Source organism: Tachyglossus aculeatus, chromosome X3 (assembly GCF_015852505.1).
Source record: "Tachyglossus aculeatus isolate mTacAcu1 chromosome X3, mTacAcu1.pri, whole genome shotgun sequence".
NCBI classification, from domain to species: Eukaryota; Metazoa; Chordata; class Mammalia; order Monotremata; family Tachyglossidae; genus Tachyglossus; species Tachyglossus aculeatus.
This window is the reverse complement of record NC_052099.1, coordinates 26,337,792-26,362,604: the sequence shown is the minus strand read 5'-3', so window position 1 is coordinate 26,362,604 and position 24,813 is coordinate 26,337,792. Positions and strand designations below refer to the sequence as shown.

Sequence of the window (24,813 nt, the reverse complement as noted above, 5' to 3'; positions counted from 1 at the left end):
CTATAACATTTGGGCAAAGTGTCTTATCCTGAGATGGATGAAAACTAGAAAGGAAAACAATTGCAGCATTTCAAGGTAACAGCACTACTTCTCTTAGGACAAATGAAGTGGGTGCGGAAATGGTGACCATGGTAACGAGGGATGTATTTCATGCGGCTCTAATAAAGAACGCCCAAACAGTGCTAGATGAGGGAAATCAAAGAAGATAAAGATTATCAGAGATCTCATGGAGAGAGTGGGCAGCGAGACTCAAGGAATCATAGAATCACTGGGCTGGAAAGAATCTTGAGGGGCCATTTAATCGTTCTTCTAGCTTCTGGGCAGGCTGGGAGTGAATCTCCAAACCAGCCTACCCACAACATTTAAGCCAACTTCTCGTGAGGCAGAGGACCTTAAATACACAAGAAACACCATCAGTCAATCAGTCTTGTCTATTGAGCACTTACTGTGGGCAGAACACAGTGCCAAGCTCTTGGGAGAGTACAAGTGCTTCGAGGGGCAGCATACCTTAGTGGATAGAGCCCTTGCCTGGGAGTCCGAAGGATCAGAGCTCTAATCCTGGATTTGCCATTTGTCTGCTCTGTGACCTTAACTTCTCTGTGCCTCAGTTACCTCATCTGGAAAATGGGGATCGAGATCGTGAGTCCTATATGGAACGGGGACTGTGTCCAACCTAATCACTTCGTATCTGCCCCGGCATCTAGTGCCTGGCGCATAATAAGCACTTAACAAATGCCACAATTACAGTAAAACAGTTGGTAGACATGTTTCCTGCCCACAGGGAGCATTACTGATATATCAGTGGAGATGCCAGCTTTGAACAACCCAGTCTGTGCAAGTAGTGTGTATGGTTAATGGAATCTAAGCAAACAATTATTTACATTGCTTAAAATATACTGATGTGAAGAGTCTATGAACTCACTTGATCAAGTGTTTGAATTTCTCCCAATTTTGATCATCAGGAATTTTTCCCCACTCTTCAACTTAAATTCCTCCTCCTCCTCCTTTTCCTCCTCCTCCAAAGTTTGGCCTTTCCTTTCAGCAGAATTACAGAGCAGCATTAATCCATTTTCTTAGTGATGACTTTACTCAGAGGAAGATGGACCTTGATCAATCACATCTTACATCAGTTGCAACAGAACTGATTGGATTGAGACTATTTAAGGCACTTAAAGTGGTGTTGGGAACACACCAAACAAGTTAAAGATTCTGTCACTGACTTTGAAGAGCTTAAAATCAAATGATAGCAAGGGGATATGACACAGGAATAATTCTATTACATCAAATGGTGACTCAGAACCTAAATACATTGTAACTAAAGAAAACAAAAGCCAAGGTAGAGAAATGGTTTTGAGTAGAAACTAAAGGAGAGGAGGACTTTTTTCTAGATGCCTGACTGTTGCAAGAATTTTTGTGCAATTGTCATGATTACCTGTAATGTCTATACTAAGGGGATTTGTGTCTTTTCTGTACGTCGAAGCCATTGTGATAAATTAACATTGCCTGTTTGTTTAGCCATTAAGACAAAAACAACTGTACTGTTCACAATAGTTGGGACCTGATTTAATTAATATATTTTTTTGGAATATGCCATCTGGGAGAGGATAAATTAAGTGGTGGGTATTTGCAGGTGCTATCTATTGAGTAGTAAGAAATTACATCTCTAAATACTTGCAAGCCCCCTGGCAATTAGAAAGTGCTACATTAAAACTGGTGTTTCCTGTCGTAGAGCGATGGGTCAGCCTGAGAAAGAGGTGATAAAGAGGTCAAAAAGAGGTGAGGGAGGATGGGAGGGAATGAGGTTGCAGAGAAAGAAAGAGCAGAGGGGGGAGGGAGAGAGGGAAAAGAGATAAACACCCGTTCCTCTGACCTTGTGCATCTCCTGCCTAGGACTGTCCTGCTGGCTGAATCTCTCTTAGCCTTTTCCCACCCTGACCATTTAAAGCCCCACCCCTGTTTTGACCTTGTATTAAAGAGTTGGCACCTTTGCCGGGACATGAAAGTGGACATATGGAATTATTTGGATAAGGAGAAAGTAGTCAAGTTACTCACTGCAGCACTAAGACTAAGAAAAGAAATGATTTCTGTGGCGAAAAAGGAGTCTTTTTCAGTTTTGTCCCAGCTCTCACTATCACTTACTCCCAACCTTCGCCGCAGACCAAATGTGACCATCATAGAGGGGTCTTCCAAAAGATGGATCTTTTGAGGTACTTGGTACATCATTTTCGCAGCTGCTCCTTCCTCTATGTACCATAATCACAGGAGAGTAACCCATCTGTCCCAATTTGGAGTTTAATTGCTGCCCTTAGGCAGCATTACTAGTTCTGCAGGCAGAAAAGGGCTCAAAATTTCCTACAACTTAATATTATGCTACTCTAAAGGAGTGTCCATACCAATCAATCATATTTATTGAGCACTTACTATGTGCAGAGCACTGTACTAAGGGCTTGGGAGAGTACAATACAACAGAATTAGCAGGAGCATCCCCTGCCCATAATGAGCTTACAGTCTAGAGGGTCAGAATAAACATTTCAATGAGAAGCAGCGTGGCTCAGTGGAAAGAGCCCAGGCTTTGGAGTCAGAGGTCATGGGTTCAAATCCCAGCTCTGCCACTTGTCAGCTGTGTGACTTTGGGCAAGTCACTTTACTTCTCTGTGCCTCAGTTACCTCACCTGTAAAATGGGGGGATTAAGACTGTGAGCCCCTCGTGGGACAACTTGATCACCTTGTAACCTCCCCAGCGCTTAGAACAGTGCTTTGCACATAGTAAGTGCTTAATAAATGCCATTATTATTATTAATAGGATAGCTATGGGAATAAGCCCCAAAGCAAATGCCCTCATCTTATTGTGATCTTGGGCATTTTGCTTCACTCGTGTTATGCCATCGAGTTGTTTCCAACCCATAGTGACACCACAACACATCTCTCTCAGAACACCCCACTGTCCATCTGCAATCATTCTGGTAGTGTATCCATACAGTTTTCTTGGTAAAAATATGGAAGTGGTTTACCATTTGCTGCCTTCTGCACAGTAAACTTAAGTCACCACCCTTGATTCTCTCCTGTGCCTCTGCTTCCCAGCATGGGTGAGTTTTTATTTGTAGCAGATTGCCTTCCACTCACTAGCCACTGCCCAAGCTAGGAATGGAATGGGTCTGCTTGATTCTTCCTCCGGTAGCCAAGACTGGTAAAGTATTGGAAACTCTACAGGTGTGACCCTGAGAGGGGATTTTGATTCACTACTCTATGCCTATTTCTTCACCTGTAAAATGAGGATTTTTCTCCCTCATCCTTAGACTTGGAGCCTCATGTGGGACAGGGACAGTGCCCAACTATATTACTTTATATATTCCCCAGTGCGTAGAACAGTGCTCTGCACACAGTAAGCGCTCAATAAATGCCTTTGATTGATATGCCCTATTTCAGTTCACTGTTCAGCAGATGCTTGTGTATCCTGCTGTCATCCACTCTCTTCTCGAGTCCTACTCAGAGAAGCATCATCTCAGTGCTGGTGTGCTGACGTCATTCCAGGCTTTGTAAAATCAAGAAACCCCAGTGGAGTGATTCTATCTTGGTGAAGATTTCTTAACAGTGACACTCCCATAATATCCCCCAAAGCATATGTTGCGAAGTTGAAACACATTTTTCCACTCCTGAGCATCATGTAGTATTTTAAAAAGATTTGTACCACAAATGGCATAATATTAGCTAGAGTTCTAGGCCCAGTTTTGAGTCCTTCCTGGGAATGAGAGTAAATAAAATAATACAAACCCAAACTGGAGAGGCTTCTATGTAAGAAAGCATTGCATGCACTTTCATAGTTTAATTAATAAAGGCAATGAGTAAGGAAGTCTTCAAGATACTAAATAATAAAATTGTACATCTAAAATGGAATTTTACATTTCTTTTTATCTAGGTCAACTCGGTCTACAGACACCAGAGAAACATAATGGAACCGACAGGTAGTAGAAGGAAAAGTAAGAAAGGAGAATGCTGTTTTTAAGAGGCTTATAAGGTTTAGCCAGCCATCAAAAATCCACTGAGAGGCTGCTGAACTACTTTAACAAAAAAGCTGGATAAATCAAAGAGATCTGATAGCCTAGTGCACATCAAAGGTTTTGGTCTAAGGTTGAAAAGTGAGGAGACAAAGGGAATTTTAACTTCAAATCACCGCAGTGAACCATTGCTAGTTGCATTATGATGATCATTCCCCACTTTAAATTAGCAGGCCAGGCCAAAGTTACAGTTTCTAACCAAAGGGGATTATGAACTGGTGTTCCATTATTATGCAACATTTAGGATTTAGGCGCTTTTCAAAAAAGGTACGCGGAAGAGAGAAGGAGAGATTTGGAATCTCCTTTTCTGCTGCCTATTGACATTGATACTCCCTAAGCACATTTTCACTTGTTTGGCCTTAGAGATGGAAAACAACTGATCACCATCCTCATTATTAAGTTGTGGTTTGAAGAACCATTTGGAGTCCTGCTCCCTTACTTTTCTAGTAATAATAATGACTGGCATTTGTTAAGCGCTTACTGTACTGTACTCTGCCCCGAGATAGATTCGAGATATGCCCCGGGATAGATTAAAAATAATCAGGTCAGACTCAGCCTTTTTCTTACATATGTCTTACAGCCTAAGGGGAGGGAAGAACTGTTATTAAATCCCCATTTACAAATGAGGATTTAAAGCACTTATGTCAAAGAATTTAAAGCACTTATCCAAGGTCACATGGCAGGTAAGAGATGGAGCTGGGGTTAGAAGACAAGTCGTCTGGCTCCCAGGCTTGTTCTCTTTCCACTAGGCAGCACGGTTTCTCACTGCAAGTTGAATTATCCCCTTTCCTTCATCTTTTCCTCAGAGACCAGTTTTTGACCACCCTCCTTCCACTGAAACCCCTCCAAGGTTTGTGTGTGTCCTATTTCACTTGAAAATCAAGAATTGGACACAAAACTGGAAGAAGAGTGAAACACCTGCCCAAAATGGGAAGTTTGTTTAAAATCATATCTAACTGTTCTTCTATCTAACCGTGAACAATGGACACGAATGGGGAAGCAGGAAAAATTATTCCTTTTTCATAGTCTGAAAATTGGAATTAACTGTGGTTGTATACAGAAGGACTCGGCATGTACTCCACATTTCTAACATCCTGACCCGGACTTCATCCTCTAACCAATATCTCAGAGTTCCAGTTTGGGTGGTGGGAGTTAGGCAGTGCCAGATGAGGGAGAGCAGACCCTGGGTTTGGCTAAAGGGAAGTAAATGAAGTCCTCAGACTGACGGGTATGTGTGTTTTTCATTTATTGATTTATTGATTTCATTATAAGCAAGAACTTCATGAGCCCTTTGTTGGGTAGGGACTGTCTCTACTTTCGACTTGTACTTCCCAAGCACTTAGTACAGTGCTCTGCACACAGTAAGTGCTCAATAAATGTGATTGAATGAATGAATCTTTGAATATTTTTGAAAAAGAAAGTAGAAAGTGACATGTGGAACCTTTAGTGTTTTCAACAGAAGAGGAAAAAGAAGTAAAGGATGGTAATCCTTATTGATCAGAAGCCAGTTGGGCCTCTGGGGAGAAATGGAGGTCTGTAAAAAGCATCTTCATGTAAAGTAATGAGGAAGAAATTTTTCCCACCTTACTTTTTGGCAGTTTCCCTAGCAGAAAATGATCATGTCTCACTTGGTTCTATTTTGAGACATTAGCCTGAGGGAAGGAGCATCCTGCAAGAGGAAAAATACGAGAAGTGTACACAGTGGCAGAGAAGACCAAGATGTCAATGCAAGGTACACCCAGGCACTTGATTTGCACCGATAGGTTGGGCATACTTCAATAGCACCTTTCTGCAGTGAGGCAGGGACAGTTTAGGAAAAATCCCTCAGTGCAGTGTGAAGAACTACATCAACCTCTTGAAAGAACACAGCAGAAGCAAGTTGCAAGTTCCCAGCCCTTCAGGAGCTTACAGTCTAGTGGTGAAGGTCGACAGAATTTATTTACAAAGAGCCTAAGTGGAAGGAAGAACAAGGGGATATCAGAAAGTAGTACAAGAGAATCAGAATAGAACTGTAAAAGACTGTGAAACTTGGGAGCTTCTGTTGACTTGGGGAAGAACGTCTTCTGGACATGACAAAAATGACTGTGATGCTTATTGAGCACTTTGTGCATCTGCAAAGTACTAAGTGCTTCGGAGAGTACAACAGAAGTAGGACACAACCACTGACCACAAGGAGATTACACTCTATTTGTTCTCTCTCCAGTCTGGGTTCTAAGGATATATAGCTCATTGATGCAGGGGTCATACCTGAAACAGAAACAGGTCTCCCCACTTTCAAAACCTTTATTCAAAACACATCTTCTCTGAGACCTCCCTTGACGAAACCCTCATTTCTCTCTCCCTTCTGTCACCTATACACTTTGAACTGCACCCTTTAAACACTACTATTTTCCCCACCCTCAGCCTCACAGTATTTACGTACACATCTGTAATTTATTTTAATGTCTGCCTGTCCCCTAGACTGACTTTATATGTAGGGAATGTGTCTACAACTCTGTTGTTGTGTACTCTCCCAAATGCTTAGTACAGTGCTCTGCACACCGTAAATGCTCACTAAATACCATTTCTTGATTAATTCACTTCATCTCTTGATTAATTTATTTCATCTCCCCTGTGCTCTCTACAGTAATGTACACACCAGGAGAGAGCTCAAAAAAATTCTTCAGTGCCCAGATGTATATGTGTGGACAGAACATTTTTAATAATCATAAGAATAATAATAATGGCATTTGTTAAGCACTTACTATGTGCAAAGCACTGTTATAAGTGCTTGGGAGGTTACAAGATCTGGTTGTCCCACGGGGGGCTCACAATCTTAATCCCATTTTACAGATGAGGTAACTGAGGCACAGAGAAGTTAAGTGATTTGCCCAAAGTCACACAGCTGACAATTGTTGGAGCCGGGATTTGAACCCATGACCTCTGACTCCAAATCCCGGGCTCTTTCTACTGAGCCCCGCTGCTTCTCTAACTTCTTCTCAGAGCCTTGCTAACTCTAAAGGCTGTCATTTGAACTCTTGAGGAATGATAAAAATATGAACAAACAAGAATTTCTCCACTACCGGAGAGTGTTTTATCTAGGATTTATTATTATCTTCATTAGCATCACTTGATTTAAAAAATCACACTTTGTCAGAAGCCTTAGGGAATAGAATAATGAAAATTGGTCATTAAAATGTGCCATTAATGCAAAAGAGGTGACAACAGTAGTTTTCATCAGGTTTATAAAACTGTCTCTTTTGTGTAGGCCCAGATTTGGTCTGCATTCAGAAATGGGGTGAGGTTTGTGAGAAGAGGAGATGTCAGAAGGACCCAAGCAGGCCCTGAATAATAAATTTAAGTAGAGGGGAATGTTAAACATAGAGGGGCAAATCAATCAGTCAATCAATCGTATTCATTGAACACTTCGGTGTGCAGAGCTCTGTACTAAGTGTTTGGGAGATTACAATGTAACAGAGCTGGTAGAAACGTTCCCTGCCTACATCAAGGTTACCGACTAGAGGGGGAGACAGACATTAATGTAAGAGCTTAATAAATATGATTGAATGAATGAATGAAATCACGGAGCTAATGTAGGAGAAGACAATGTGACTGAGTGATTTAAAGTCTATGGTGAGGAGTTTCTGTTTCATGTGGTGGTGGATGGGCAATCCCTGAAGATTCTTGAGGAATGGGGAAGCATGGACTGAACAGTTTTGTAGAAAAATGACCCAGGCAACAGAGCAAAGAATGGACTGAAGTAGGGAGAGGCAGGAGATAGGGAGGTCAGCAGGGAGGCTGATGCAGTAATCGAGGTGGGATAGAGTAATTGTCCGGTTTACTGTGGTAGCAGTGTGGATGGAGAGGGAGAGCAGATTTTAACAGTGTTGTGAATGTAGAACCGTGATAGGGTTTGGTGACATTGAATATGTGGGATTTTTTTTAATGGTATTTGTTAAGATAATACTGTGTGCCAGGCACTGTACTAACTGCTGGGTTAGATACAAGTTAATCAGATTGGACTTGACACCTGTCCACATGTCTTGTTTTGTTGTCTGTCTCCCCCTTCTAGACTGTGAGCCCGTTGTTGGGTAGGGACCGTCTCTATATGTTGCCAACTTGTACTTCCCAAGCGCTTAGTACAGTGCTCTGCACACAGTAAGCGCTCAATAAATATGATTGAATGAATTGGACACAGTCCATGTCCCACATGGGACTTAAAGTATTATCCCCATTTTACAGATGAGGTAACTGTGGCACAGAGAAGTTTAGTGACTTGCTGAAGGTCACATAGCAGATAAGTGCTGGAGACAGGATTAGAACTCAGGTCCCTCTAACTCCCAGTCCCCTGCTCCATCCTGTAGGCCACGTTGAAAGAGATGAGTTGAGGATAATGCCAAGATTTTGGGCTTGTGAGATAAGGGAGGGTGGTGGTATCTTCTACAGTGATGGGAAAGTAAGGAGGAGGACAGAGTTTGGGTGGGAATATGAAGAGTTCTGCTTTGGACATGTTAACTTTGAGGTGTCGGTGGGACATCTAAGTAGAGATGTCCTGAAGGCAGGAGGAAATTTGAGTCTGCAGAGAAGGAGAGAGGAGGGTAAAGAAGAATTTTTAAAGCACAGTGAACCACCATCAAAAGAGATTCCTGATAGACAAATGGGGCAGAACAGCCAGCCTGGTGTGAGGCAATGAGAAACTCTGGTAATCTCTTAGGGGAGAGACTTTGGCAGGTCTTGTTAGGAAGAGGCTCTCTCCAAAACAGCACCAAGCCATGATAAAGCAAATGCAGTAGCAAAGCAAACCGTGAGTAGTCTAAATATCCCAAAGGACGGCATCTGAAATGGACTGGAAGGACTTAGAGGAGAGAGAACATAGAGAGGAAATCCATGGAAGCATGGATTTTCTCTTTTTTCAAGAAAATCATCTTTGACTATAAAGGTTTGTGATGTTCTTGAGTGGGTGTGACTATGGAAAAAAATTATCTATTGTCCACAAGTGCCCACTTGAAGATTCTTGAAAACTTGACTGCCACCTTAGGTGTTTTCCTTCCCATCAGGAATCATTTTATTATCAAATGGTATTCATTGCCCAGTCACACGGCCCACACTGCTTGTTGCGCACTCACTCTTGTTGCTGACACGACCTTTCTCTGACTTACTGGTGCTGTCAAAAGCTAATTGACATCTGAAATTCAGTGAAGCAAGCCAGTCACACCATATTTCTTAGGACCTATTTGAATTATTACACTAACTCTGGTCCAAATACACTGAAATCACCATTTATGAAATAAAGAGCAATTCCTCAAAATTAGGTTAAAGAAAAGGAAGTAAAACCTTTTTTTTCCTCCTTTGAGCTTTATTTCAATGAGAAAACCAGGGTAAGACCTACGGTTACAAGTTATAGGGCTCACTTGGATTTGGGTGGTATGAGTAACATAACTCAATTGAAACTGAACATTTTCCTTTTCAGTTATCAGCTGAAAATGAAATGTAGGGAAGGCTTATCCCTGTATCCTTCTCATAATGTTGGCAGTGTTTCATTAAACATTGCATTGTTGAGCACTTACTAAATGAGAGGCACTATTCTAAGAGTTGGGGTAGATAGAGGATCATTAGGTCGGTCACAGTTGGTCACATGGAGAAGTTAAGTGACTTGTCTAAGGTCACGCATCAAGACAAGTGGTGGAGCTGTGATTAGAACCCAGGTCCTCTGACTTCAAGCCCACGCTCTTTCCACTATGCCATGCTGCTTATAGAATGCTTACACTGTGCAGAACACTGCACTAAGTACCAAAAGTATAATGGAGTTAACAGACATGATCCCTGCCCCCAAGTCTAGCACAGTCTAGGAGGGGATACGGACAATAAAAAAAAAAACACCTTACAAGTTGAGGGAAACCACAGTTTAAAGATATGAACACAAATGCTATTGGAAGAATAAAGGGGTAGGATATACTTTTGATAGAGACTAAAGATGGCATCAAAGTACATTGCATGATTATCTGTGTGCTCTTCAGTTCGATGGAGATTAGGATGTTACATAAACATTTGTAAATCTAAAGGGTATCGAAATCTTCAGGAATTAGTCATTATTTTCCTTTATGACCATTTCATAAAATGAGTCTAAAATGGAGTAATTTTTTGAATGAATAGTCCTTATGACCATTATTTTATAATATTTTAATTGAGGACTTTGCAGAGGTGGGGACATTTGAGAGAAGGAATGACTCATTACTGGTGCTGTTCAGTTGATTAAGTTGACCTGAGTTCTCTGTGGGCACTGTATTTTCTTCCATCTCCACTTGAGAATGACTTTTCTGAGATTTTTCTTGCAGATTTTGTTTTCCTCGGCATGAGCTGATGGTTTTGACAGTTGAACTTAATCACAGTTTCACATCTCCATCTAAAGGAGCAAAAATATACATCATATTCTTTACCTAGCCTTGGAAAGCGGATTGAGTTGAGAGGATGGAGGACTGAAATAGAATTTATTTCTTCAAATGAAACATCTTATTGAGCTGAACTCGCAGGTTTCTTGTGTCCTTTTTCCTTGCATCAGTAGCGGAGAGGATGAGGGTGTATGGGAAATGCTGTTCCTAAGATCACTGCTGACCAGAACCCACCTGGACCTATAACAGAATATCATCATTAATCATGCACTCTAAGATTCATACCGTGGCAGGATATGTGAAGGAACTGGATAAGCACAATCAATCAATAGTATTTATTGATAGCAGAGCACTGTTCCAAGCAGCTAGGAGAGTACACTTGATTCAGAAGACATAAGCCCTATCCTCAAGGAGTTTACACTCTAATGGGAGAGAAATGAAAAATTCTATTTAGGTCAAAAATAAAGCAAGGAGATAAACCCATTATATGTCAGTGCTGAGGGCAAAGTAAATGAGCTCATAGGTGACAGGAAGACAAAATTAAGGTGGTCTCAGTGCAAGTACAGAGGTTATTTGAACTGCCCACGCTCCTACAACAATGTACTACACCAAATGGTTGTTCAATGAATGCTGCTGCTACTACTATTACTACTGCTACTATTATCACTTACTACTTCCCAATCTATGGATCGTGCTGGAGGTAGTACAGTTCTTCCCTGTTAGTTGAAAAGATATTTTCCATTCCTGAATAGAGTGAGTCTTTCCCGAAACTTTCTGTCTAGGCATAAACGTGGAAATCAGCACTTTTTAATTCAGCTTCCAAAGCGGCTTAGAATACTGGTTCCCTTTGCCCATATGAGTTGTCTAAGGATCCAGTGCAGTCACAGTGCTCACCTGAAATCCAGGGCCTGGACTGGAGGTTACTTCTGAAGAAGTAGGAGAGGATGGTTCTGGAAGCAGAGATGGAAGGTGATCTTAGTTCTTTTCATGCTGTTTATGAACTAGAAATTGTTGTAAATAGGTTGCTCATTAAATGTGTTACCCACTTTGTGAAATCTCCACCTCAGCTAGCACTCTCCCACTGAGCGCAATCCAATGTGCCCTGAGGAGTGAGGGGATGGGTGTCTTCTCCCTAATATTACACCTTTTTAGCTAGATCAATCATAGGTTCTGGTTCTTGGCTAATTTTAGAGAACTCTGTAACAAAGTTTTAATGAGTTTTCTTTTGGGTCTATCTTACTGTTGATAACAGTGAGAGAATGTTTTGATTTCCATTTAGTCATATCTTTTCTAGAAACTCCTGCCCTTTGTGAATGTATGATTTGTAGCAGTATGTGATGGCTTAACTTGCCTCATGAAATGCCAACTTCTTCCATACTTGAGGAAAGCTACAAAATATAAAAGTTATCATTTATCATAGATAAGTGTTATCATGGAAAGTATTTTCATGGATGATCATAGTCTGATATTCTCTCTGAATTAAGATAAACAGCAAAGTTAGAGCAGGACATTGATTGATCAGTAGCAGTGTTGATAAAGGGTCAGACAAGGGTCAACTCTAACTCAACCATCATGACAACGTGGAGTAGGAGGGATGAAGGAGATCTTTTCCAGACTTATGTTTTCTTGCCTTAAAATGTAAGCTGAAAAATAAATCCCTCCTTTCTACTGTATTCCATTCTCCAGTTCTCCATGCTGTGGTACAAGTATGTGGGATTTTTTTTTCTTACCAGAATAAAAGAAGTCCTTGACATTTTTTGAAAACACGTGCATGATTTCATTTTCAAATAGACTTCAGCTTGGCAAGGTTTCATAGAGGAAAAAATAATAATCTCCAGAGGATTAGTTGTTATGTTGAAATTTCATTGTGAAGGTGCCGTTGCATTCATTCATTTCTGTATACAGTTCAATCAGTCTGCACTTGTAATAACCTTTTGGTTTTATCAGTACCAAGGACAGAGAAAACATCAGGTTTTACAACTCCAAGGAAGAACTGAAAATTCAACCTAAAAACAATAACTTAAAAGTTATTTGTTGGTTCACAAAAATGTGAACAAAGTTGACAGTACAATCTCTAAATTTTAGAAGCTAATGGATTGGCATATGCACTCTATCTTGATATATATGGCTATTTGCTTTAGTGACTTTGCTATGTTTCCTTGGATTTTTGCTAACCTGTCTTCCATCGTGGAAAAGGATTGAAAAATATGGGCCATTATAAATTTAGTCTGTGGGAACAGTGTAATTTGGGCTGTGTGAACAGTTTAATGAACACATTTGTATCAAGCAGTATATGACGGAGTCTAGAGGGCAAACACGTCAATTCCTAAGAGATGAACAATTCCAACTCCTTCCCCAGTTCCTAGCAAACCTTAATCTATTGTTTCTGATGACTTAATGAACTTGTATCTTATCTGATTGCCCATGACAGTGAGTGATGATGGGATAGGTTATGTAATATTTAGCAACCATTTCTATTAAAAGATCATAAACACTAAATGATTACCCCATCAGCTACAGTAAAGGCTGGATTTACTTTCAAAATGGCATTGTTCAGTGGGGAAAGCGAAGGCACATCTGTGCAAGCCAGTTCCCATTCTCTTTCTTGGTCTACAAATATTTGAAAAGCACCACTCAGAGGGCTTCAATTCTGGGGAAAAAAGTCCTTTAAACCTTTACTCAGTGCACATTTTCAAAATAATTCTCTTCAATCTGCTTAAGCAGAAGTACCGAGGGTAGTGCAAAGTGACCTACTTCAGTCCCATATGTTGGTCAGAGCTCTTACAAACTGAACAGTTCTTTATCTGTGATTCTTGGCCACGGACAAAGACTAAGTCCTAAAGACTCCCCTTGTGAAAAGTGGATAGGCCCAATAACATGACCTTCAGCATGGTAATTACTTTTGACTCCTTTTTTCCAGTAGTTATGGGTGTGACCTCAGAGGGCTGCTGTATATTAAAATGTAAATGTTCTAAAGCAAATAGATGACCTTGTAGATATTTGCCTGTATCAACGGTGGTAGCTTTGTAACACATCCATATCCAAGGAGGTGATACAGAACTCCATTAAATATCCAGAGGTACAATGGCTTCCTTAATGGTAGTAGCTCTTAGGGTTCAGGTGGGGTGATGCAGGGAAGTGATGGAGAAAGAAGGAATCAGTTTTAAAAATCATGGGGTTTGAAGGAGGTGAGACATTTTAAAGAGGCCCAGGAGATCTCCAGAGAGAGTCAGTAGGTCCATTTTATATCTAAGAAAGTGAAAGTCAGCTACTGTATCAAAGAAGCTTTCTGATTTGATTTGTTGTACATGAATGTGGCTATCTTATCTAAATTTGAGTACACAATCTTGAGTAATTTCATTAGAGCAGGTTTTCTGATGTAGGTTGAGAAACAAATTCCCTCATTTCTAATACTTTTCCTTTGAAAAAAGTGTTTTCCACTTACAACCTCAAGAAGTGCGTGGCCTGATGGATAGAGCACAGGCTGGGAAGTCAGAAGGACCTGGGTTCTAGTTCCAGCTCCCCTACTTGTCTGCTGAGTGATGTTGGACAAGTCACTTCACTTCTCTGCCTCAGGCACCTCATCACTAAAATGGGGATTAAGACTGTGTGCCCCATGTAGGACATGGAACAGTGCCTGGCACATAGTAAGCACTTAACAACTGCCATTTTAAAAACAAAAATAAAAACCTTCCAGCTGAAGATGCGTTTTCTAGAGCCCCATTGTGTTGCAAGTCAGAAGACTACCTGTAACTACAATTTTGTTATTGAGAAAACTCTCTCATTATATTGGAAAACACTGCTATTCACAATCTGGAGCCCTCACAAGATGAGCCGAGTTTAGAACCATGAAGGGTGCTCTCAGTATGAATTCACTGTTTAAGTCAATACTTGCTCTTTCATTTTGATGGCATTTTCCACAGTCAATCAATCAATCATATTTATTGAGTGCTTACTGTGTGCAGAGCACTGTACTAAGCGCTTGGGAAGTACAAGTTGGCAACATATAGAGACAGTCCCTACCCAACAGTGGGCTCACAGTCTAAAAGGAACAACATATGAGCCTTGGTCCTGAGACTTTAGAGACAAGAACCTGTGCAGAGGACTGGATTTTAGTGACTATAGTGATAACAGTGTTCCAGTCTCTTTCAGTCCCATTGGTGCACAAATGAGTAGGTAGGCAGGGATGGAACACAAGGTGAACTGCAGGTGTGACCTTCCCCCATGTTAGCCAGCTATTGGCAGAGCCAGGACTTGGAACTTGCCAAAATGTATATTTTATATTTTCAAGGACTCGAATCTCTTGATTCCCGGAGCAGTAGTTTTCCTTTCATTTTAAGGGGCTGAAGAGAGAAAGGTTAGAAGGGGAAGGAAACAATGGAATGACTTTGGTTCTCAGAAAAAGAAATTTCTCAATGCTGTGGTGTATGCTGGAATTCAACCCAGTTTGTTATAATGGACAGTGGGAACTTTATTGGCTCTTTCTGCCTTTTTCAAACAACTGATGCTCTTTTCACCCCCTTCCCATCTCATGATTTATTCTGGTTTCCATCAGGAATGCTTACCTCACGCAAACGCAAGCTAAAAGAGTTATCTTAAATTGCAGTGGCTATGCAAAATAAGACCTTGAAATTACTGCAGACATTCCACAAACATGTGTAAACCTGGAGTACATTCTGCACTCTTTGTTGACAAACCCCAGGATAAACTAGCCCCACCCTTGGTGTTCCTTCCAATCACCACAGTCCACAAAGGGAGATGGTGGAGGCAAAACTTCTTCCTTCTCCCTGGAATGAGGTGGTGGGGACCAGGACCAAGTGTTGTGCAGTTGGGCTTCAGTCACATCAAACTGTTTGGAACAAGAGAGACCAGGAAGGGAGCCGGGGAGGGCACATTATTTAACTTCTCTATGCCATGGCTTACTTATCTGTAAAATGGGATTTAATACTTCTTCTACTGCCCCCCTAGATTGTCAACCCCTTGCGGCACAGGAATTGTATCATATCTGCCAATGCTTAGCACAGCATTTGGCACAAAGTGAGGGTTTGATAAATACCTTTATAATTATTATCATGATTGCTATTACTATGGACAGGAGGAATTATCACAGCTGAAAGCTGACAGACTGCAGCGGATGAATCAGGTTGGCGTTCTACAATCAAGGAAGCAAGGGGTTATGTGAAACAGAATCAAAAGTGAAAGTAGTGCAAAAATTAAAAATGCAGCCAACAACAAATATGTCAGAACAATATGGGATCATCCATCCTTATGTGTACAAATCTGGTCACATCTGTCAGTACTAAATGGATTTTTTTCAGCCACAAATCCAGCTGTAGTTAAATGTCACTCTCAGGGCTATCCTCTTCAAATATGATGGACAACTGTATATAATAATTACACTTTGTTGCTTGGGAATGAGATATCGATTTATTGCTCCTGCTGCTAAACTAGATTAAGGGGAGAGTCATACTAATACAGATGTATATTTTATCTATAAAATTAAAATTTAATCTTGTTATAGAAAGCTGCCTTTCTGATGACTTAGCTCAGCAGACTATTAAACCAAACTAGCTGAACCCACTCTTTGAAGGTGAAGTCTTGGTTTTCCTAGCAAAGTTAGAATCTGACTAACCCTTTCCTTGCAGGCTGTAAATTCTCTTCATTATCATCAGTGGTATTTATTGAGTGCTTACTGTGTGCAGAGCACTCTACTGAGTGCTTGGGAGAATACAATACCTTAGAGTTGGTAGACATGATCCCTGCCCAAAGAAGAAGGAAGGCTAGCTATGGGGAAACAGGTCTGTGAAACCTGGCTATCAGGCAAGCACCTGCAGTGGTGTTTTGCACTCAGAACATGCTGTTGCTAACAAGGCTAGGGGCATCAGGTCTACCTGAGTTTATTTGGACTGGGTAACCTACCTGAGGGTGTCTCTGTGACCTGAAATTGGGATAGTAGCACCTCTGTGGCTGGGAAGGGAATTCTCATGGGCATATGACAGCCCATGTTATTACATTCCCTTCTTGTATCTTCAAGACTGAGGTGGTCTTTGGAGGTTATGTAGGGGGCTCCTTCCTGTACAGATTGACCTTGCTGTGTAAGTCTTGCAGGAGCTGATGACCCTGGGGTCACCTAGGCCACTTAAGGTGAGTAAGGATTTGGGGGGGATGGTCCCTCAGGCTTACTCCTTTTCCTTGCTTTCAAGTCCAGAGTTTCCCCTCAGCAAGTGGTTTCCACAGATCTGTGTAACTGATAGATGGCTTTTATTCTACAGGGTGACAAGTGTCTTATTAAATGTATTGTAAGGTCTGAGGTTTCCTTAAAGAGTGTGAGAAAGCTTTTTCCCTAGGCTGAAGCCACTCCTGAAGCAAAGATATGCCAACAAAGGGACCTGCCAAAGGAGAGTAATTTGCCATTTTACAGGCTCCAGGGGCATTGTCTGCTTTGAATGAGCTGGCAGGCAGATAGACATGAGCAAGGGGCTTCTTTATCTTGGACTGTTCACTGGAGATTTAACCAATATAGGGTCAGGAATTTCATTTGGGGCTAGGATTAGAGGAAAGGAAAGATATCAAGATTTTCACAGAAGCAGGTGAGATAAAAAATAGGATTCTATGATTTCGTCCCACGTGGGCAACACCTAAAGTGGTGTCAAGCTATGTCATTAATAATCATTGAGCACTTTGTGCAGAGCACTGTTTTAATTGCTTGGGAGAGTTCAACTAGGATCCCTGCCCTTAGAGAACATACAATTCTTGAGTTGGGGAAATATACGCTAAAAGGCTTATGGGTAGAAGGAAGCAGAAGAGTGGAGGGGTCAATGAGTATCTAAGTTCCTAGGTGCTTTGGAGGTGCTGAAGTAGCTGTAGTGGGGGAAATGAGGTGGGAAGTTGAGAGATTAATCAGGAAAATCTTCCTAGAGGAGATTAATTTCAGATGGGCTTGAAAGATGGGGAGAGCAATGATTTGCCAGATGTTGAAGAGGGAGGGAATAGGCAGAAGAGAACATGGGTACAAGAGGTTGATGGTGGGAAAGAAAAGACCAAGACAAATTGAGTAGGTTTTCTTGACAGAAGCAAAGTGTGCGAGCTGTGGGTAGTGGGAAAGAAATGAGAGTAAGCAGTGGGGTGAGAACTAATTGAGTACCTTAAAGCCAGTGGTCAGGGGCGTAAGCTTGATTCTTTTCTTAAATAATACTTGTTAATAAGTGCTTACTGTGTGCCCATCACTATACTAAGCATTGGTACAAGATAATCAGATTGGACATAGCTTCTGTCTCACGTGGAGCTCACAGTGTAAATCATAGGGAGAAGGATTTTAATTCCCATTTTACAAATGAGGTAAACTGAGACCAGGAGAAGTGCAATGATTTGCCTAAGGTCTCACTGCAGGTAAGTTGCGGAGCCAGGATTAGAACCCAGTCCTTCTGACTCCAGGCCCATGCTCTAGTCACTAAAGCCAAGCTGCTTCTCATGCAAGGAAATGCATGAGAAGAAAATGCGAGTAAGACTAAAGAACCAAACTAATGTGGGCTAAGGCCACTGTTCTCTGAACATATGGCACATCTCAGATGTGGTGGAATAATCTCAGTGTATGTGATGGAACAGTCACTTAACTTCTCTGTGCCTCAGTTACCTCATCTGTAAAATGGGGATGAAGACTGTGAGCCCCCCGTGGGACAACCTGATCACCTTGTAACCTCCCCAGCATTTAGAACAGCACTTTGCACATAGTAAGCACTTAATAAATGCCATTATTATTATGAGAAGCAGTGTGGCTCACTGGAAAGAGCATGGACTTTGGAGTCAGAGGTCATGGGTTCAAATCCCGGCTCTGCCAATTGTTAGCTGTGTGACTTTGGGCAAGTCACTAAACTTCTCTGCGCCTCAGTTACCTCATCTGTAAAATGGGGATTGACTGTGAGCCCCCCGTGGGACAACCTGATCACCATGTAACCTCCCCAGCTTTGCACATAGTAAGCGCTTAATAAATACCATCATTATTATTACTTCAGGACTGTAGTAGCAGCAGTAATGCCATTTATTGGTCTTCCAATATGTGAAGCATGACCCTACCTACTGCTGACAGTCATGTTCCCACAGGGACAGGAAGTGTAATGAACCACTAGATAGGATTAGATACGGCAGACTGCCTGACACATGCTGCCTGACACATGCAAAATAGTTTTACATACAGAATCCATTTATGGCCAAGGCGACCGCAGCGTGGTGCCAACATTGTGTGGCAGTACCATAGCCCAGTAAGTGGTTACCTTGGCATCAACTTTAGAAGCAGCTTGGTCTAGTGGAAAGAACAAAGGAGTCAGGGGGACCAGATTCTAATCCTGGCTCTGCTGCTTGTCTGTATCTAGGGCTAGTCACATAACTTTTTGTGCCTCAGTTACCTCATCTCTAAAATGGGAATGAAGAATGTGAAGATTGTGAGCCCAAAGTGGGACAGGGACTGTGTCCAACCTGATTTGCTTGTATTTTTTTAAATGGCATCTGTTAAGCTCTTACTATGTGCCAAGCACTATTCGAAGCGCTGGGGTGGATACCAGTTGACCAGGTTGTCCCACGTGGGGCTCACAGTCTTAATCACCATTTTACAGATGAGGTAACTGAGTCACAGAGAAGTTAAGTGACTTGCCCAAAGTCACACAGCTGACAAGTGGTGGAGCCGGGATTTGAACCCATGACCTCTGACTCCCAAGCCCGGGCTCTTTCCACTGAGCCACTCTGCTTCTTATATTCCCTGCAGCACTTAGTACAGTGCCTGGCACATAGGAAGCACTTAGCAAATACCATAATAATAATCCCATGTAGGAAATGGACTCTGTCCAACCTGATTATCTTGTATCTACTCCCGTGCTTAGTACGCTTTATAAGTGCTTAAAAAAGCCATTAAAAACAAACCCTAAAAACGTTTGGCTGCAATTTTTCCAGAATTTCTGTTGGACCTGTCCACCTTCAAGCAGGGACATTGTTGGTCACAATCTAAAGGTTGGGAAAATAAGGTTCCAGCCGCAAGGCTGTCGCTTCTGTCTTCACTGTGCTCCTACAGAAGAGGTTCTTCTCCTGGGAATCATGAGCAGGAAAGGAGGAGAATGGCCTAGTCTTCAGCCTGACCTCCTGCTTCTGACCTGAACTATAAAAAGTACCATGTGATTGTTTAATGAGACATTGGGAAGCCCAAGAAGTCAGCTCTCAGTACCCTTGGTATCTCTTACCAGCACTTTTCTTTTCTAAGGCCTGTCCAAACTTTCACTTATTTCAATCATGACTTGACTGAAGTTGCTGCACTCAGCCAGTTCAAGTTAGAAGGAACTGAACTCAGTTGTATAACGTATGTTTGCCAGACAGAAGAGTGCAGTCATAAATAATCAGCCAGCATATGAAAGCTCCAAATAATGCTGACACTAATGAGGTCCCATGACAAGCAAACTCAGGATGAAGACTTTTCAACTTCAGATGTGTTTGGCTGTTAAAATATCAAAGTGGAAAAAAGTGAGTCACCGTTCCATATTCCATAATATCTTAGTCTAACCACGTGGAGGTTGGAATTGATTCTGACCAAAGGCCACAATTCTGTCTACTGACAGGCGGCTTGTCTAGGTGGATTTGCTACAGCTCTTACCGACTGCCCAAACTGAGTCTGTGTTTTACAGTCCTATGAATGATCTGTTCATCTGGACACCTACCACCCTAGATTGATCATTTTATTTGGGGCAAGCAAGCAGAATTTGTCAGAATGGTGATTTGTTTTCAAGGGTATGTTTTTGAGGCCTCCTAACCCTACAAAAAGCAAGCTGATAAATCTCCAGAATGATAGTCTATAGCTTTTTCTACAGCCTCTTCTTTGCTTCTTCCTAGTACAGTCTTCCCATAATTCATATCACAAAAAGCCCTAAGAACTGTGGATAATAAATGCATCATTACAGCAAGAGGAATTTTTTATGTGCACAAGAAGAGATTGTTGTGCTCTGCAAACAATCAATCAGTCAATCAAGTTTTTGCATTACCATGGTAGTTTGGATGGAGAGGAAAGGACAGATTTCAGCAGTGTTGTGAAGGTAAAACTGATAGGATGTGGTGATTGATTTAACGTGTGGGTTGAGTGAAAGAGATAATGCCAGAGTTACAGGCTTGTGAGACAGGAAGGTTGATGACGGAACTATCTACAGTGATGGAAAAGTCAGGGGAAGAACAGGGTTGGTGTAAGAAGATGATGAGTTCTGTTTTGGATGTATTAAATTTGTGCTGTTGGTGGAACAGCCAAATAGAGAGCACACTCAAGAAGATATAAAAATATCCTAGTTAGATTTAAATAAGCTGGGTCCAAGGCTAATCTAAGTGACTAGGTGTCCATCCTGGAAGGGACCACTAAGAGAGGTTGTGAAGCTACTGTTCGTCAATAGTATTTACTGAGCACTTACTGTGTGCAAAACACTGCATTAAGCACTCCACTAGACCTGGAGATCTTAAAAGGAGAGGAAACATCCCTCTATCCTGAAGGCAGGGGATAGAATAGACCATCACTTAATGGTATTTATTGAGTGCTTTATTGTATACTAAATGCTTAATGGAGCACAATAAAACAGAGTTGGTAGAAACATTCCATGCCCATAATGATATTACAATATATAGTGGGGATGATCCCAAGATCCCATCCAGTTGTGTGAGTCTGTGGTTGTGGCAAATTGCCGCCCCTGATTGACTTTTCACATCACAATTCTGGGCTTGAGTCATAAAATCTGTTTCTCCTATTCATTCATTCCTTCATTTCAATCGTATTTATTTAGCGCTTACTAAGCACTTGGGAGGTACAAGTTGGCAACATATAGAGACGGTCCCTACCCAACAGCGGGCTAACAGTCTCTAAGGGGGAGACAGACAACAAAACAAAACATATTAACAAAATAAAATGAATAGAATAAATATGTACAAATAAAATAAATAAATAGAGCAATAAATACATACAAATATACATACATATATACAGGTGCTGTGGGGAGGGGAAGGAGGTAAGTCAGGGGGATGGGGAGGGGGAGGAGGGGGAGAGGAAGGAGGGGGCTCAGTCTGGGAAGGCCTCCTGGAGGAGATGAGCTCTCAGTAGGGCTTTGAAGGGAGGAAGAGAGCTAGCTTGGCGGATGTGCAGAGGGAGGGCATTCCAGGCCAGGGGGATGAAGTGGGCCGGGGGTCGATGGCGGGACAGGTAAGAACGAGGCACAGTAAGGAGATTAGTGGCAGAGGAGTGGAGGGTGTGGGCTGTGCTGTAGAAGGAGAGAAGGGAGGTGAGGTAGGAGGGGGAGAGGTGATGGACAACCTTGAAGCCCAGGGTGAGGAGTTTTTGCCTGATGTGTAGGTTGATTGGTAGCCACTGGAGATTTTTGAGGAGGGGAGTAACATGCCCAGAGCATTTCTGCACAAAGACAATCCGGGCAGCGGCATGAAGTATGGATTGAAGTGGGGAGAGACAGGGGGATGGGAGATTGGAGAGGAGGCTGATGCAGTAATCCAGTCGGGATAGGATGAGAGCTTGAATGATCAGGGAAGCGGTTTGGATGGAGAGGAAAGGCAGATCTTGGCAAAGTTGCGGAGGTGACACCGGCAGGTTTTGGTGACAGATTGGATGTGATGCACACTAGAAATCAGAGAAGAAAACTTTGAAGATGAGGAAATGCATTTTGCTTTGCTTTGGAAGGCAAATATATCTACCAGCTCTGTTATTTTGTACTGTTCCAAGTGCTTAGTACAATGCTCTGCATACATTAAGCACTCAGAATATAAACTGATTGAGAGCCAGACCTAGGATTTGAAGACTGTATATCCCAGACATGCCACTAGGTAAGAAAGCTTACGTTAGTGGTGAGGAATAGCGTTCCTTGATGCTTTTTAATATGTCTCCACTCAGATGCAAGGTGTGTAATAGATTTGAAAAGCCATATTTAAGATGGGTTTTGTTTTAGGAAAACTCTGCTCGTGGAAGTATTCCCACTGCGCCTTAGCCGGGTGATGTAGCAATAAAGATAGATAGAACAAATGTGAAGTTCAAAATGCATTAGCTGCTTTCCTTCCCCGTGCAGCTTGCCCCAGGGGGCGAGAAGAGAGGTCTTCATTACATTTTCCATTTATTTTGGCTGTTCTTGGCTCCGTTCCTATATTTTAATATGAGTTCTGGAAGGGCGACATAAGGAGAGTCATTAGAACATATTTAACTATATATAAACGGGAATGCTATTGTTGGTCCAGCTGAAAGCAGGAAAATGTTTCAAGCTGTTTCACGGCTCTAGCCCCAGTGCATGAGCCTGGAGTGCATTTATGGGATTAGGAGCAAAGGGTGGTTCTACCATTGAGTTAGATCTGGGTCGTTCAAAGCTCTCCCAGGCCCCTTGTCTATTGCTTTAATTGATCCCTTTTGGTGGAGAAGCTGGAGACACAGAGTAGCCAAGCAGCTTAGCCAAGGCACCCAGAAAGGCAGTGGCAGAGGATTGCCTTGTGGATTTAGGTCTCTCCCAAATCCCTGGGAAGTTGTGAAGTCTTACCTTGGATTGCTTCAAGGAAATAAGAGGAAACCATCATCTATCCTCAAGGCAGGTGTTAAACTGATGGTCTTAAAGTCCCATCCGGCTGACTGATTTCATGCCAACAGGGTCCCAGACTGAACCACCAGGAGATGCTAGGAATGAATGGTCTCCAATCCATAATAATAATGAAAATAATAATAATAATGATTGTGGTAATTTGGTAAGCACTTACTATGTGGCAGACCCAACACAGTCCCCGTTCCACATGTGGCTCACAGTTTAAGTAATAATAATAATAACAATAATAATGATGGCATTTGTTAAGTGCTTACTATGTGCAAAGTGCTGTTCTAAGCGCTGGGGGGTTTACAAGATGATCAGTTTGTCCCACGTGGGGCTCACAGTCTTCATCCCCATTTTACAGATGAGGGAACTGAGGCCCAGAGAAGTGATTTGCCCGAGGTCATACAGCAGAAATGGTGGAGCCAAGATTAGAACCCATGACCTCTGACTCCCAAGCCGGGGCTCTTTCCACTGAGCCACGCTGCTTAGGGGGAGTTAATATTGATTCCCCATTTTACTGAGGAGGAAACTGAGGCCCAGAGAGTGGCTTGCCCAGGGTCTCTCAGCTGGTAAATTGCAGAACCAGGATTAGGTACCGGGTCAATGGACTGCCCAGCACATCCTCTTCCCACCATTCATTCATTCATTCAATCATATTTATTGAGTGCTTACTGTGTGCAGAGCACTGTACTAAGCACTTGGGAAGTACAAGTTGGCAACATATAGAGACGGCCCCTACCCAACAACGGGCTGACAGCCTAGAAACGTCCCAAACTTCTAGAACCACTTTGGACTCCTGGGCTCTTCCGCCTCTGTGTTTGGGCTCCCTTCAAGTGTTCCTGAACTGACTGGCTCCATTTCAAACCTTCAGGGCTCAGAAGACCAGCCCAGCCTTGAACCCCCAGAGATTGAAACATTGATTCGTGATGCAAGCAGACAAAATCTCGGTGCAACAGAAGCTGGGAGAAGGACGGGGGGACAAGAACAGGAGGTGAGTGTCGTTCCCTGAAGATCTCAAGCCTTATGTTTCCACTGGTCTTGCCAGCCCCAGCCCACACCCCCTTTAAAGCTCCTTCTCACCCTGATGAGATGAGGAATGTTTTAGTGTTATTTTATGTTCAGTGTTACCTGAAAGATTTTGTTCCTTTGAGCTCCATGTTGTGAGGAAATCACTGTTAAAAAGAACACAGGGGCTATTTTTCTCTTGGCCATGTGTAATTTGGAAAATGAATACTTATAGATAAGATGGTGGACAGGTTGCTCACAGTACATCTGTCTGATGTACTTAGTTGTTGAGTAGTTGTATCATTTGCTTGTCAGTCAATGGGATGGGTTTCATTGTGGTGAGTTCAGAGTTGCCTTCTGTTGTAGGTTCGGCTTAGTTAATTAAAGGTAAAGGCCATTGCCTTTACACTGCACAACAAATATGGGATTTTTCAGGGCAGTGATTTGATTACTTTTCAAGGATGTTGTTAAATCTCGGTATCTTGTTAGTTAAAATGCATAATTCTTATAATATAAAATGGAGAAATCTGCAGAAGTTAAGAACATGTGAAATTTGTTAATTTGCTCGGATAACAATGCTAACTCTCTTTTCTGAGAGCAGAGTGTTATCTTTCTCTATCCTTCTGTTTCCTTAAAGGTTATGTTACATATATGAAATCACATACTTCTATTTTGTGATTTACCCAAAGTATATACAGCATATTCAATCCTGAAGTATTCAGTTTAAGCTAAAATAGCATTACATTACAATGAATACCAGAACTATATCATGCTAAAATTGATTAGATTCTTAAAATT

General features: G+C 41.9%; 1 long non-coding RNA gene and 1 other non-coding gene across 2 annotated transcripts; one reads left to right on the top strand and one right to left on the bottom strand.

Moving 5' to 3' along the window:
- LOC119948705 lies at positions 1 to 23,995 on the top strand. The gene is made up of 3 exons (XR_005457041.1): positions 1 to 75; positions 3,917 to 3,962; positions 23,882 to 23,995. It is a non-coding gene; the product is annotated as an uncharacterized LOC119948705 (long non-coding RNA).
- On the bottom strand, positions 3,097 to 3,228 carry LOC119948997. Its single transcript, XR_005457096.1, has one exon. It is a non-coding gene; the product is annotated as a small nucleolar RNA SNORA7 (small nucleolar RNA).
- Positions 23,996 to 24,813: the final 818 nt, after the last annotated feature.